At 40.4% G+C, this 15,068-nt stretch overlaps 1 protein-coding gene across 3 annotated transcripts in view; it reads left to right on the top strand.

Annotated features, from left to right (window-relative positions):
• Positions 1-15,068, top strand: part of triobp (TRIO and F-actin binding protein) — an 87,265-nt gene that overhangs the window by 53,171 nt on the left and 19,026 nt on the right. The gene's annotated exons all lie outside the window — the stretch shown is intronic.

The raw sequence follows: 15,068 nt of genomic DNA, 5'->3' as shown, positions 1-15,068 counted from the left end.
TTTAAACTCAAGAACTTTGCCAGATAGGTCAGCTTAAGAGAAGGGAACTGGCCCAAGATTATCCAGTGTTTTTCAGTGGAGATTAATACTCAGGAGACTAGTTCCATTGTTACATCAGAGAATGTAAAGTAATGTACTTTTCATCTCCCCTCCCCAAACAGTTGCTCTGTCATAATTCCACCTACAGTGTCTTCAATGGCTCCAAAGAAAATCCAATAAACAGAAATAAAACCAAGATAGAGCATCTTGATACTCATTGCTTCGCATCAAAGAATCTGTAGGTTGGGAGGAAACTTGGAATAGAATACTGTATGTAAGTAACTGAGTGTCTGCGTTGTAGAATTAATGCAGTTTGACACCACTTTCACTGCTATAGCTCAATACTGTGGAATCCTGGAAGCCATAGAGGTACAAACAATTTCACCTTCTTTGCCAAAGAATGCTGGTGCCTCATCAAACTATAAATCCCACAATTCCATAGCATTGAGCTGTGGCAGTTAAAGTGGCGTCAAACTGTATTCTTCAGTGTCACTGTGTGAGGGGACAGCAACCCAGCCTCTAGTATGGGGGAGGGATCTGATAATATTTATATAGTGTAATTTATTCCTTGTGTTTTTTGCTCTTTTACTTCCTATCTGACACAACTTTGATTGCAGTTCCTTTTTACTGTAACATGTTGATATACTAAAAACTGGCTCACAACTTGGTTTTGAAGCTGACCTTGGTTCCTTCAAGTGGAAGTGATTCTTGTTCCTGAGAGACACTGGACTTTTCTTCTGCTGAATAGAAGAAAAGAGACATGTGGAAAGTCGCACTGAAAAACAAGCCAAATCTAGGAAGCTGACACTCCTAGACTTGTGGAAATAAATCTGTGAACTCCATAAAATGGATTTTCCAAAGGTTCTAGGTAAGACCCTATTTCCGCAGAAGAGGAATTGAACTCTTAGGAAGTCCCTCAAGCCACAGAACTTTTTAGAGAATGGTACCCAGAATTTCCTCAGCCAGCTGCCTTGGAGATTCTGGGTATTTTAATTACAAAAATAGCATTTTGCAAGTACTGAGTTAGGCTTTCAAAAGTGGGTGTTTGTAAGGGTTAAGACTTAAACAGGGAACTGCGTGTTGTGTTTAGTTTTCTCTTTGTAATCAATACTGTGCCCGCCTTATCTTGTCCCTATCTGTTCCACAACCTTTTAAATAAAGTGCTTGTTTGTGTTTCCCCCAACCTTTCTGGATACAAAGTTCTGTTTGCTTTGAAGGGCATCAAGAAGGAGCAGGAGTGTGTGGATCCTAAATACTTTATTCTCACAATCCACACTTTCATTTGCTAGAGAAATGTCTGGGGTATGGGAGGGGGTCTTAGGGTTGAAAACTATAGGCCGCCTTACCTCTCCAGGGGGACTCAGGGCGGCTTCCAGGCAAAAAGGCAAACATTCAGTGCCTTGGTGATAATTAAAAAACATAAGTCAAAACAGTGCAAGGTAACATTATATATTCATACATTACTAAACAAACACAAAGCTCATGAAAACCAACAATACCACAATGCATAATATGATTAAAATAATTTAAGATGATTTATAGCTGTCTACAGGGTCAAGATAAAATTGCCAAGTCTCAGAAGGTTGTCTTTACTATGTTCTAATTCTCCTCTTCTCCATGGGCTAAAGTGCATAGGTGCGTTTTCAACTGTTTTTGAAAGGAGGGGAAGGAGGGGGCCATTTTTCTTTGGGGAGGGAGTTCCAGAGGCGGGGGGCCACCAGCCACATTTGAGATGGGGTGAGACCTAGAGCAGGGCCCTCTCCATTGACCTCAATACGTAAGGTGGTTTGTCAAGTAGCCTGGACCCGAACCATTTGAGAACTTTATAGGTAACAACCAGCACTTTGTATTTAGCCCGGAAGCAGCCCAGCAGCCCGTGGAGCTACCGTAACATGTGAGTGGTTCTCTCCCTGTATGGAGCTCCAGTTAGTAATCTGGTTGCTGATCTCTGGACTAGCTGAAGCTTCCAAACTATCTCCAAAGGCAGCCCCACATAGAGAGCATTGCAGTAGTCCAGACAGGATGTTACTAAGGCATGGATTACCGTGACCAGATCTGGAGTCTCAAGGTGCGGGTGCAGCTGGTGCACAAGTTTTAATTGTGCAAAGGCCCTCCCAGGCATCACCAACATATAAGGTTCCAGAGTCAGGGATGAGTCCAGGATTACCCCCAAACTGTGAACCTGTATCCTCAGGGGGAGTGTAGCCCCAACACAGGCTGTAAACCTATACCCTGTTCTGCCTTCCAACTGATTTAGTTTCCGCTTGGTACCAATAACTTTCAAAGATTGATAATGTAATTTGGTTGGAAGTGGTTATGTTTTGTAAAGGGCACACAGTGGGTTTCATGAATGCATTTTATGAAACCATTTCTGCAGAGCTTTCCAAACAATTCATATTGGTGGCACATTTTTTTAGACACTCATCATTTTGCAACACAGTAATTCAGTTTTTACTAGCAAACCGAAAGTAAAACCCAATCTCTTATAAGAGATACAGGAGAAAGAATAAACCTTTTAGAAGAATAATTATGTACATGACCACAATAGCAAGGATAGTAGTGGGGAAAAAGTGGAAAATAACTGAAATGCCATTCATCCATGACGGGCAACTGAAATTAAGAGAAGCGATGGAAATGGACAAATTACATTATGATTTTTATTCCTGGGTTATACATGTCATTCCCTAATTGGTTTTATCATAAAAGCATGGGGAAAGCGTATTTTTGCTATCGTTTTTCAATCTCATGGAGTCTTGACCAATTCAACATGGTTTGTGGCAGCCACAAAAACGAAGTTTTTGAAGTAGAAGAACTTTCAAAGTAAGTGCTGCACAATTAAACAGGAAATCACACTTTCAAACCAGGAACAGATCATTTTTCAAATTTTGTTACATAGTGTGATCTAAGATAATGAAGGGGAGCTCACTAAACAAGGTGTGAAAAGTGTGGGAGAAATTTGAGGAATATTTTAAGAAATATGTCTTACAATAGGGAAGGTAAAAAATTTCTACTGATACAGAAAATATGAACAGGGAATTTATGGGAATATTGAACAGCTAACTCTAAAAGTCTTAAAAGCTTCAAAGTTAAAGGAAATAAGGAACCGGTAGTCTCTGTGAATAAAAAATAAACATTGCTATTTTAAGTTTTCTTTCTGCCAGATGAAACCCAAGAAGATTCAGGACGAACATTTGTTTAAGTGTGTTATTTGTTCTTTTTATGTTGTCTTTTTTTTTTGGCTGATACTTAATAAAAATATTTTAAAAAGAGATACAGAAACATACAAAATTACAAAATGTATGGGAACACAACATATCTCAGGAAAACCTTTCATTTATATATTAAAATATATGATTTGTTGGATTTTTTCATATAGGCTTTAGAGGTTTCTTGTTAGGTTTGCATGATGCATCTGCACACCAACACACTTAACGTGTTGCAACACACTCCTCTGCATTAGTGTCTCTTAAGAATGAAAAAATCATTTGCACATATTACCTGCTCATAGTCTGATAATGAATGGAATGTTTAATATCAGTCAACCCAGCAAGTTACTGCTACTTCATTATTATGCAAAAGGCACTTTAATTGCCACTGTTGTTTCCAAAATTTGACTTGGCAATCTTGAGAAATAGATCATTGTTTCCAACCCTGGGAAACTGCAGACAAAGGATGTAACTCTCTGTGTGTGTGATGTGCCTGAGGCCATATAATTGAGCCATGGGAGGGATAAGACCCAAATTCATGTTCTGCAGATGTTCAGTATTTACTAAGACAGTGCTACCAGATGGGCTGTCAGTGAACTCTTTATTGACAGTGTAGAATATTCCTGTGTTTCCTTAACTTTTTTCCACTTCAGTTTGACTGATGTCGATATGTTGTATATGATGAAAAATGTGTTTTCTCCCAAGATCTACTTTCTTGTTTCATTGGTTCCAATTGCAGGAAAAGTGTTAATGATGCTCCTGACATGTTTTCTAAGAACTGTTAGATTCAGTGTCCAAATAGTACTTAAGGTATGTGCCAGACAAATTCCTTGACACATCTCTTGGAAATAGGTATGAGTAAACAAAGGGTAACTTCTAAAAAAAGATTCATAGATGAGGAAGGTTCCTTGTGTAAATCCTTGGTTTCCTACAGTGGAAGCCAGAATTCTTTCAAGTTTCTTGCACCAAACTGAAAAAGTGATTTGTCAAAGGTAAAGATTTTCCCCTGACATTAAGAATAGTTGTGTCTGACTCTGGGGGTTGGTGTTAATTATTTCTAATCCAAAAAGCCGGCATTGGCCATAGACGCTTCCAAAGTCACATGGCCAGCATGACTGCATGGAGCACCGTTACCTTCCCACCGAAGCGGTGCCTATAGATTTACTCGCATTTGCATGTTTTCAAACTGCTAGGTTGGCAGAAGCTGGGGCTGACAACGGGAGCTTACCCCACTCCCCGGATTCAAACCGCTGACTTTTTAGTCAGCAAGTACAACAGCTCAGCAGTTTAAACCACTGTACTATTTGGGGCTCCACCCCCAATTTTTGTTAATGTTATTTTAAAAAAAAATCAGTGATTTTGGGTGACAACAAATTCAGACTTGTTAAGAGAAGGCCATCTGAAAGAGTTCTTGCAAGATAGCTCCCTGGGTTTTGTTGGTTATTGTTGCCTCTGTGTCTTTTCATTCCATTTTTGCGGGGAACCGTTTGTTGCAGTTCCTCATATATGACCCTAAGGATTTTCCGGACCAAAGTTTTAAAAACTGGGGCATGATTTACTGAGGTGATCCTATGTTTTGAAGGGAAAATTTTGTCTTCCCCTTACATTACAAAACTGTCATTTCACTGATAATGCTGTTGCGGCATACCATCATAGCTTTAAAAAAAGATAACTGAGTAGATGAAAAAGATACTTTTTGTTCTGGCACATATCAATTTTTTTTTAAAGCCCACTTGAGGGTGGCGATAACATATTGCAGCTGGTGCCAAGAATTGTCAAAAAATAGTCCTAGACAACAGAAATGTTCAGTTATTGAAAGAAAAACCCAGAAAGTAAAACAGCAAACACCTCAACCTGCAACAGCCTATTTACACATTTGCTCTGTCTGGGGGAGCACATGTAATGTTTTAGATTATAAAGAAGTTTTTCAGTACACCAAAATAAATTTTTGTCTTACTTTTTGACATGTAACTTCATTACACTCTCAATACCCTGATAACTCGCTGCTTTTGAACGGTATTGCTATGGTGGCCCCAATGTCACAATGCACCTACGTTATCTCCCTCTTTCTCCATCTATCTGGGGACTGTTCTTCACTGATTCTTTTCCATTTTTGGTGATAAATCTTCCAGTTCCAGATCAGCCTCTGGTTAAGTTGTATTTCACTATGATTTAACTTTCATCCTAGGGAGGTTTGCGTGGGGTATTTGTCAGTAAGCTTTGGGCTGCTTTTTAATCAGTCTAAACCCTTGGCTGGAGCTAATATCTCTTTCTACAGTATGTGTCTTGTGAACATTTTTCTTGTTCTTTACCGGTTAGTGCCATCTCAAGCAATTCCTTTCCTTCTTTGGTGTTCACATTCTTTGGATGCTTTTGCACTATTATCATGTGTTCCCCCCACCCCAATCTGGTTTTTACCAGACTAAGCATATTTAATTCTTTTTTCATCTCCTCATGCAATGCAGCCCCACCGACCTTCTAAATTGTTTTGCATTGTTTTGTTTCTTTATGTAACAGCATGATGGCCTAAGATGAAATCTTAACACTTGGAACACTTTCCAAAGGAATAACTTTATTAGTCTGTTGCACCACAAACAAGATATGATATTTTGACAAGACACATTGTTCAAAATGCTTGGACCAGAACTGTTTTGTATGTTGGATTTTTTAAGATTTTGGATTATCTGTATTGACATATCAAAATATCTTGGAGCTAGGACCGAAGTAGAAACACAAAAATCCTTTATGTTTCATATATATCTTTTGCACATAGCCTGAGGATAATTTTATAAAATATTGTTGATAACTTTGTGCATGGACCAAAGTTTGTGTACACTGGGCCATCTCAAAGCAAAGATTTTAATGTCTCAGCCATTCATGTGATCTATTTTGGATTTTGGAGTCTTTTGGATTTTGAATTTTGGATAAGGGAAGCTCAATGTTATAATCAACTGATTAGTCTTCGTGATGCCAGAGGTCTCTTTCTTGTTTTTCTCCCCTAACATTTGGAGTGCAGTTAAATAGAGGTTGTATGTCTATCCTTTCAATTTCCTGTCATATATGGAGTTTAAAATGACCACAATTTAGAAGAGATTTGGGGACTGCCACTGCCAAAATCAGTGGCCAAGCTTTATGGGAGTTTCCAAGAGCTGTAGTCCAAAAACATGGGCTTCCAGGCTCAGGAAATAGTGCTTCCTGCTGAACTATCTGCCTTTGTGTGGCAGCTACAATTGTTTCTTCAATAATTGTTTTGTTATGTCCTCCTCCAATGTTCAGTCTCTTCCACATTTTCACCATGTCTCCTCTTGAGCTTACTGTGCTCTTTCAAAAGGCAGGAAAAGGTTATGGCTAGGTGACTAAGTACATGCTTTGCATGCAGAAGTTCCCAAACTTAGTCTCTGATCCTCCTCTATTTAAAAAATCTGGCATCACAGCAGTCCTTGGCCTAGATTTCTTCAGGTGTAGGCTTCAACACCTACTTCCGCCATAGTCAATGCTAGCTTGGGGATGCTGGATAATGAAGTCAGTACATACGGAAATACCCATATTGATGTGCAGTAAGAAAAATTCTTTTTGGACCACAGCTTCCAGAATTCTTGGCAATTATAGCTATAGGAGATTACTCTTCCAAGCTCTGATGAAGATAGTGCTTTATGAGATGTCAGGAATCCTGAATTGATGTTTTGTTCTAAAGGTATTGCTGTTTAAATGCTATTTAATGTTTCATCAGAACTGATCAAAGTATAAAATGCAGAATGGGTGGCAGTGCTGCAGGTTTCAAGGCTAGCTGGGAGATAGAGGCAAAGACAGAAACTGCTCACTTGCTGTGTCCCCTGTGCTAGCTATGATTTCCTAGAAGACGGGAGGCACAGAACTATCCGCACCTACAGTTGCTTAGAGTTGTTCAAGAGATGGATACTATGTGAAGGCAGTGGATGAAAATTGGATGGGTGCTCCATGGCCTGCACTTCTGCATCTGATCTCTACCCACAGAGTGATTTTGTGTGTTTGGCATGGGGGATGGGGGTGAGCAGAATAATATCTTTGGGCCCCTATTTAGAAGGTGCTGTTAGGGAGTACTTTCTTTTTTAAAGCAGACTCAATTTGTACATGCATTTGTTTATTTTTAAACTTCTTACTGGATGATGTACAGTGGAAGTAATACAGTAAAAACAATGCATGAAAGAAAGCAGAATATGAAGCCCGGGCAAAAAGGGCAGCAGAGAACGAGTTTTCAGAATATAGAGCTGATTCTCCGTATCCACAGATTCAATCAACTATAGCTCGAAAACATTTGGAAAACTTCAAGTGTGTGTGTGTGTGTGTGTGTGTGTGTGAATAGATAGATGAGAAAGACTGGAAGCAAAAGCCTAATTGTTTCATTCTGACCTAGTGTCTTCTGCAAATACAGTCTAATGTTATGTTTAGACCTTTTCCACTGGAGAAAACACCTGACTTACCATGTGCCTTGGTTAGATAAATGTGCTTCATCTAACTATTTGATGTTTCTTCTGTGTAGCATTACCACTGCTTCTAATCTGCATGGCAGTCTGATCTATTTGGGTTTAAAATACCATGGAAACAGAGTATCACATTTTGGCTGAAAATGCAAATATATGACACAGACTGCATTCCTTTAGCCCACTCTAAAGTCTGGGTGTAACTGGCTGGAGTTAGCTGTTATGATCAGTTGCTGATCGTTGTTCATGTTTTTTGTAGCCATCTAAATTTCTAGGGATTTACTTGCAAAGCTACTCATGTACAGTATTTATTTTCTGGGAAATGTAACTGTGGACTTTGATTAATCAGGAATGTGATGGATGGTTCTAGGAAGAGGGTTAAATAAGAGCATGCCATTCTTGAGTTTGGCCAATGATGCCGGGCTGCTTCTGGTCCATCAAAGTTTGGCAGAACGCATGTGTTAGCCTGGTCAGCAGAAATTGATGTAGCCTGGAATCCAACAGTATTGGTCGATGGGGCCATAAGTTTCCTTGCCTGGATTATGTCACTAATTATTATTATTTGGTTGCTTTCATTCCTTTGCTGTGAGGACAGTATGTGCAGTAACTTCCCACCTTTTATCCCGATTCCTACTTGAAGCCAGATTAGCAGTGGTTTTCGAAATTAATTTATTCTAATGTCACTCATCAGCAGGACTGACCTAAGACTCTTGAAAGGACAGGCTTCCTCACCCCCAATTCAAGATTGGGAGACAATAGTTAGCAGTTGATTCTTTACTTAGGACACATCTACGCTGACCATTTAATGTAGTTTCATGCTAGTTTTTGTGCACAGTGGTAAAACTATGCACACTATGAAAGCACACTGCAGCATGCTTTAAGAGCTTTAAACTGAAATAAGCAAAGTCAAGGAAAAGTCTGAAATAAAGTCTTTAATATGTATTAGTGTGCTCTAGTGTAAACCACATGGCACGGTGAAATTGGCTCCCCACAATGCAAATTCCTATGCTGACACCCAAATAACTCTGCTGATGCACATCTATACATTCTGTTGGGGGAGTTGTAAAAAAAAACAACGCACATTTTTCATGGTTATTGAGCTATGGATATTTCAGATTCGGCCAGCCTAAGTGGTTTGAGTGATCACCATCCGGACCTCAGTGGGTCCCCAAGTTTCCAGTGCAATCATCTGCACATCGAAACTACTTCTTTCTGTACCAGTTTCGAACTAACCAAAGTGGTCAGTGTAGATGTGTCCTTAGATACGGGTGTCAAGACAGCATCCTTCATTGCACCTGAGGACAACAGGGAAGCTTACTGGGCACAAGGCTGGCAGAGTGGCACACATGCAGCTCTGTCTTCAGGACCCTGCAACTGCTCAGTGCCCAGAGGCTGCCTTGCTTGGCCTAATGTTAGAGCTGGCCCTGTTCTGTTGGTTCAGACGAGGACACTGTGGCTCTGGCATTCCTCCCTCCCCATGCGTATGTGGTGCTCAAGCAATTGCGTTGGGATTCATGCTCCAGCAAATGTTTAGACTGTGTTTGCATTTATCGAACTTCAGCTGCCAGCATGTGTCCTGGCTTCCTGTTTCCTTCTCATTCTTTCTTCACTGATGATCCAGTTATGTGAGCTCCATAGGTTTTAGCTCAATGTTTGTTTTTGACCAAGTTTGCGCCGTTGAAGAAGTGAGTTCCTGAGATGTTTTTGGGATGTTTAACAAATGCAAATACATAATCTTCATTTGTTTCATGGCCAAATTGTAACAACTGCTGGGTGGGTGGGAGATAAAAGGCAAATCCTTTTTTGTTTAAAAAGCACACCCATTTATTTAAAAAGCTAAACTCTCAACATTTTGTAATTAGGGGTGGCCCTGCATGTACAGGGTTGCAGATCCTTATTGAAGTTATTTTTGAAATATATTATTAATCTCTTAACAAAGTGTGCCCAGTGTGGAACACATCTCACCATGTTAAAACAGTGGATGTGGCTCTTAATGAGACATGTTGCATTATCATAGGATGTCTATGCCCCACACCACTGGAGAAATTATACTGTTTAGCCAATATTGCACCACCTGACATCCACTTGGAAGTAGCAGCCATCAACGAAAGGACCAAGGCAAGGATATCTCCAACTCATCCCCTGTTCGGATATCAACTAGCACGCCAATGCTGTAAATCAAGAAATAGTTTTCTAAGATCTACAGAGATAATTGCAGGAACACCTCAGCAAGCGAGATTCCAAAAGTGGCAGGCTAAAATCCAGAACCTCAAGCCATGGCTGATACCGAATGAGAGACTCCCTCCTGGGCACACAGAAGGCTGGACAACTTGGAAGGCGCTGAACAGACTGTGCTCTGGCACTATGAGATGCAGAGCCAACCTTAAGAAATGGTGCCACAAAGTAGAGTCCACAACATGCAAGTGTGGAAAAGAGCAAACCACAGACCACCTATTACAATGCAGTCTGAGCCCTCCCACATGCACAATGGGGGACCACCTTATAGTAACACCAGAGGCACTTCAAGTTGCCAGCTACTGGTCAAAGGGCATTTAGTATAATGCCAAGTTTTTAACTTTGCGTTTTTAAATACATTACGACTGTACCCTCGGTTAGCTTATGACATGATAAATAAATAAAACAAGGTCCTGCTTATTCCCAGATTCTAGCATGAGAGCAGCAGGAGAAAAATCAAGTTTTTCCTGAAGTCATGGTTGTGCTGTAAATTTAAAATGTGAAACTGCACACGCTCCAAATAAGTCTTTAAAGAATTAGAGACAGGTTCGTTCCTCAAATTCTTAGTAACACAGAAGGCACAATACAATGGTAAATCAAATGGGGATGTAGGCAGATTGTGCACAGCCATCTAAAACAGGAGCCCAGTAAGACCATTAAATCCAGGGTCTAAAAATCAATGCCCCACACTGTACAGAATCCATAAATTATGTTCGTGATCGTTATTGTTGATTTATGGTTGTGCTGTCTCTTTCTCTGCTCTCCTCCCATTGCCACCTCTTTTCTCCCAGCATTTGGCAATCCAGGAGGCGAAGAGTGAAGCAGCCTGGGTCATCCAGCTCTAGTTTCCCTGTGGGTTTTCTTTTCCCCCTTTCCTGTTGACATCCAGTTTCTGCAACCGGACACCCTGGCCACACATGGCTGCTATAGGCTGGAAGTCATCGTTGTGGCAACAGGTGAACCTCCCTTGCATCCAATTGAGTTGTAGAGCCTGGGACGGGCCAGGACTCCTGTCTGCCTGAGCGTTTGGGCGTAACCAAGAACTCAGCGGTTGGAGATGAAAGTAGGGAAAGTTTCACGGAGCTGGCTTTGCAGAGTCACCTTGCAAACAGTGGATGCTTTCTGTAAAGGCTTGGAAAACCTGTTTGGGGTACTGAATACCTATTTTGGAGGTGCTGAGGTCCTCCACATGCTTCCTTCTTCATTAGTGGAGCATGTGGCAGCTGGGTCCTCTGAACAGCTTTCCTGTACGTGGCTTTCTTGATGCAGACATCTCTGTGGTAGGGACATGTCTTTTGCTCTCTTGTTGGCCTTTCCTGCTTCATTCATAGGGAGGAGTTGGAGTAGGATCTGTCAGAGAGTTATTGGAGCCTGGGACAATTCTGGGAGTTTGTTTAGTACTTTTACTGTTCCTCCAGAAAACTTCTCCTTGTTCTGGATGCAGTTTGAAACATAGGAAAGAGCCCAATTCTTGCAGACATTTCAAGGTTGTATTGGTTCTTTCTGGGAAGTAAGACTCTTCCCCTTCAATGATAGGTCACTTAAAGGTATTTTAATACTTAACTTTGAGGGTTCTCTCCAAAACTGTACCTATCTTGGGCACAAATCAACCTGAAAACCTTTGGTTTTGGTAGAAAGCAGATCTTCTTTCCATGAGTGGATCAGAACAATATCTGACACCGCTGGGGATGAGGGAAGGAGGGAGAATATAATTAACCTTCACTGAAGTGAGAAGCAGAGAAGGCATACTTAGCTGACCTTGAAAGTAGCTAACTGTACACAAGGTATTTTTAATTTTGTTGTGCCTTTGGTGTCCACTATAGTAGGATCCTCTATGGATAGAAAAACCCAAGGATGTTCAAATCCTTTTTTTATACAATGACATAGTAAAATGGTTTCCCTTATATGAAATAGTAAAAATAGATTTTTAATGGGGTTGGTGGATATTTTCAAGCTGTATATGGTTGAATCTATGGATGCAGAAGCCATGGCTATAAAAAGGCCAACTATAGTTCCTTGTGTCAATAACTAAAGCATAGCTAAATTGCATTGTCATTGAAATGAAACACGCTGTAACTTTACTCTCTTTCTAATGTAAATAATTACAGTAGAGTCTCTCTTATCCAACCTTCACTTATCCAACGTTCTGTATTATCCAACGCAGTCTGCCTTTTAGTAGTCAATGTTTTTGTAGACAATCATTTCAATCCATTGTGATATTTTGGTGCTAAAGTTGTAAATACAGTAATTACTACATAATTTTACCATGTATTGAACTGCTTTTTCTGTCAATTTGTTGTAAAACATGATGTTTTGGTGCTTAATTTGTAAAATCATAACATAATTTGATGTTTAATAGGCTTTTCTTTAATACCTCCTTATTATCCAACATTTTCGCTTATCCAATGTTCTGCTGGCCCGTTTATGTTGGAAAAGCGAAACTCTACTGTATTTTAGTCTTACAAACTGTGTGTGTAGCTTTACACCTTAGGGTCCATTTCTACACTACAAGGCAGTAACTTGTAGCACTGTCTTAAAAGGGGGAATTAATGGGGTGGTTTCTGTAAAGGGTTCTGGCTTCCCTGGGCAAGGAGTTCCAAGGTAAAAGGCGGTCACCAAAAAGGCCGACTCTCATTCCTACCAGCTAAGCTTGTGATGGAGGTGGGACCGAGAAAAGGGCCTCTCCCGAAGATCTCAGGGTCCAGGCAGGTTCATACAAGGAGATACAGTCAGCCAAATAGCCTGGACCCGAACAGTCTAGGGCAGAGTTCTCAACGTGTGGGTCCCCAGGTGTTTTGGCCTACAACTCCCAGAAGTCCCAGCCAGTTTACCAGTTGTTAGGATTTCTGGTAGTTGAAGGCCAAATCATCTGGGGACCCACAGGTTGAGAACCACTGGTCTAAGGCTTTAAAGGTCATAACCAGCGGTTTGAATTGTGCCCAGAAACAGACTGGCAGCCAGTGGAGCTGCTGTAATGGGGGCTCTTTGTAGCCAGCCCCAGTGAGCAACCTGGCTGCAGCTCTTTGGACCAGCTGAAGTTTCCGAGCACTCTTCAAGGGGAGTCCCATGTAGATTACAGTAATCTGGCTGACTCAGACTTCTAGGATCATCAGTTCAGCAACATTTGGGAATCACTTGTTTTTCCCCCTATTTTATAGTCTATAATACATCCATATATGTAATCACCTTGTTCTTTCTTTTTGAGTGAAGGTCATATTATGCCCTTTTATGGTTTTGTGAGGTCCTTTCCTGGTTTTGTATTCGTATGCCAGCTGTTTTGTACTGAGAAACCAAACTGGTTGGAGTGCTGTAGGAGCAAAGTCAGTGTTCAGTATTGCTGCTTTGATTTAGGATGGCATCCACCCTACTGATGTAAAGTAGAAGCAAGCAGGGAGGTGTTGAATGTGTGACACCAGTGGGAAGGGTTTTACTCAGCCAAGCCTCTCAAGATGTTTGTAGTCTTATATCTGATCTGTTTCATAGCCTTAGGCAGATAATTTTAATATGTGTTTGTTTAGTCATCTCCTGTGTAGACGAGACAGAATTTAACGCTTGTTTGTTTGTTTCCTGTGATGCGTAGATGAAAAGTGAATGTACACTTTTTAACAAAAATGATGGATACTAGAGTAAGTACTTTAAAAATCCTAAAAAATATAAAAGGATCCTATGTTTTCATTGAGCAATGATCACAGTAAATTAATGAAAGGATGCCATTTCAAGATGGGGGAGTAATTGGTGACCTTGACCTGTTTACATTGTAATTTCCGATCTTGATCTGTTTACATCGGAATTTCAATGGCATTTGAATTCCCAAGTACTGTATATAGTCTTTAGCGTTTGTAATGATTCCTCAGTATCATTGGTGCCTACCATAAAAATTATGGACTCGTTCCACGTAGCTTCCTAATCCCACACAGCCAAGTGAATAGATTTAAGAACTGATTTTTATTCCTTGTGAGATATTGAAGTTAATCCTGAGAAGAATCTTTGAGTTCTTTGTCATGATTTGATCACTATTTGATGAAGAAAGCAGCTATGACTGAATGACCCTTCATAGGTGTGATGAACATTAAATTGGTCTGCTTTGAGAGTTTTATGGAGCCCGATGTTATTTCTGATGTTTCTTAACAAAGTTCCACACAAAACCGTGACCATTGATTTATGGGGTTACTTGAGAACCTAATCTAGCCATCCACACTTTACTTTTTAATATCGGTATGAAACTGCTGGTCGTGGTTGTTTGGAGATGTTGTTGGTATTCTGAAGATACTTGGCTCTTGTTATCTCTGCTTCTAAAGCAGTGGTTCTCAACCTGTGGGTCCCCAGATGTTTTGGCCTTTAACTCCCAGAAATCCTAACAGCTGGTTAATTGGCTGGAATTTCTGGGAGTTGTAGGCCAAAACACCTGGGGACCCACAGGTTGAGAACCACTGACCTAAAGGGACTGTGTTTATTTGTTGACTTTATGTTCCGCCTTTCTCCTAAAATAGGATTCAAGGTCTAGATTGAGATAAGAATTATGCAGCTCTCCAGAAGGTATTAGACTTCAGTTACTATCAGCCCATTCTATTGGGTGTGCTAGATAGGATGGATGGGAGCTGCAATTCAAAAATATCAAGAGGGGGCAAGTTGCCCAATCCAGCAAATACCATAAAAGCTAGTCTTTTGTGTGTATTAGATACAATCCCCAGTCCATTCCATGACCCATGTGGAAGTTTCCAGAAAATGATACAGCTAATACAGGAAACACTTGTGTAGATGTGTGTCTGGCTACAACTACAAACCTATAGTGCCTAGCTCTAAACAGGAAACTTGAGTTTTCAGAGGAATTTTAAAATTCTTCTGATCGCATTTGCCTGAATATCACAAGTGAAACTCTTTATATTGGTAGAAAGAATTTTTGTCTTGACTGAATTCAATTTCAGTTTGTTAACTTCGGTCCAGACTCTTAGTAACACCAAACTGGGATTGCTTTCCCTAACCTAAAAGTTTTCCCCCTGACATCAAGTCCAATCAAGTCCAACTCTGGGATGTGATGCTCATCTCCATTTCTAAGCTGAAGAGCCAGCGTTGTCCGTAGACGCCTCCAAGGTCATGTGGCCAGCATGATTGCATAGAGCGCTGTTAT

The sequence above is a fragment of the Anolis carolinensis genome, chromosome 5, assembly GCF_035594765.1.
Source record: "Anolis carolinensis isolate JA03-04 chromosome 5, rAnoCar3.1.pri, whole genome shotgun sequence".
Classification (NCBI taxonomy): Eukaryota; Metazoa; Chordata; class Lepidosauria; order Squamata; family Dactyloidae; genus Anolis; species Anolis carolinensis.
Note: the sequence above shows the minus strand (reverse complement) of the source record. Positions and strands in the feature narration are given on the sequence as shown.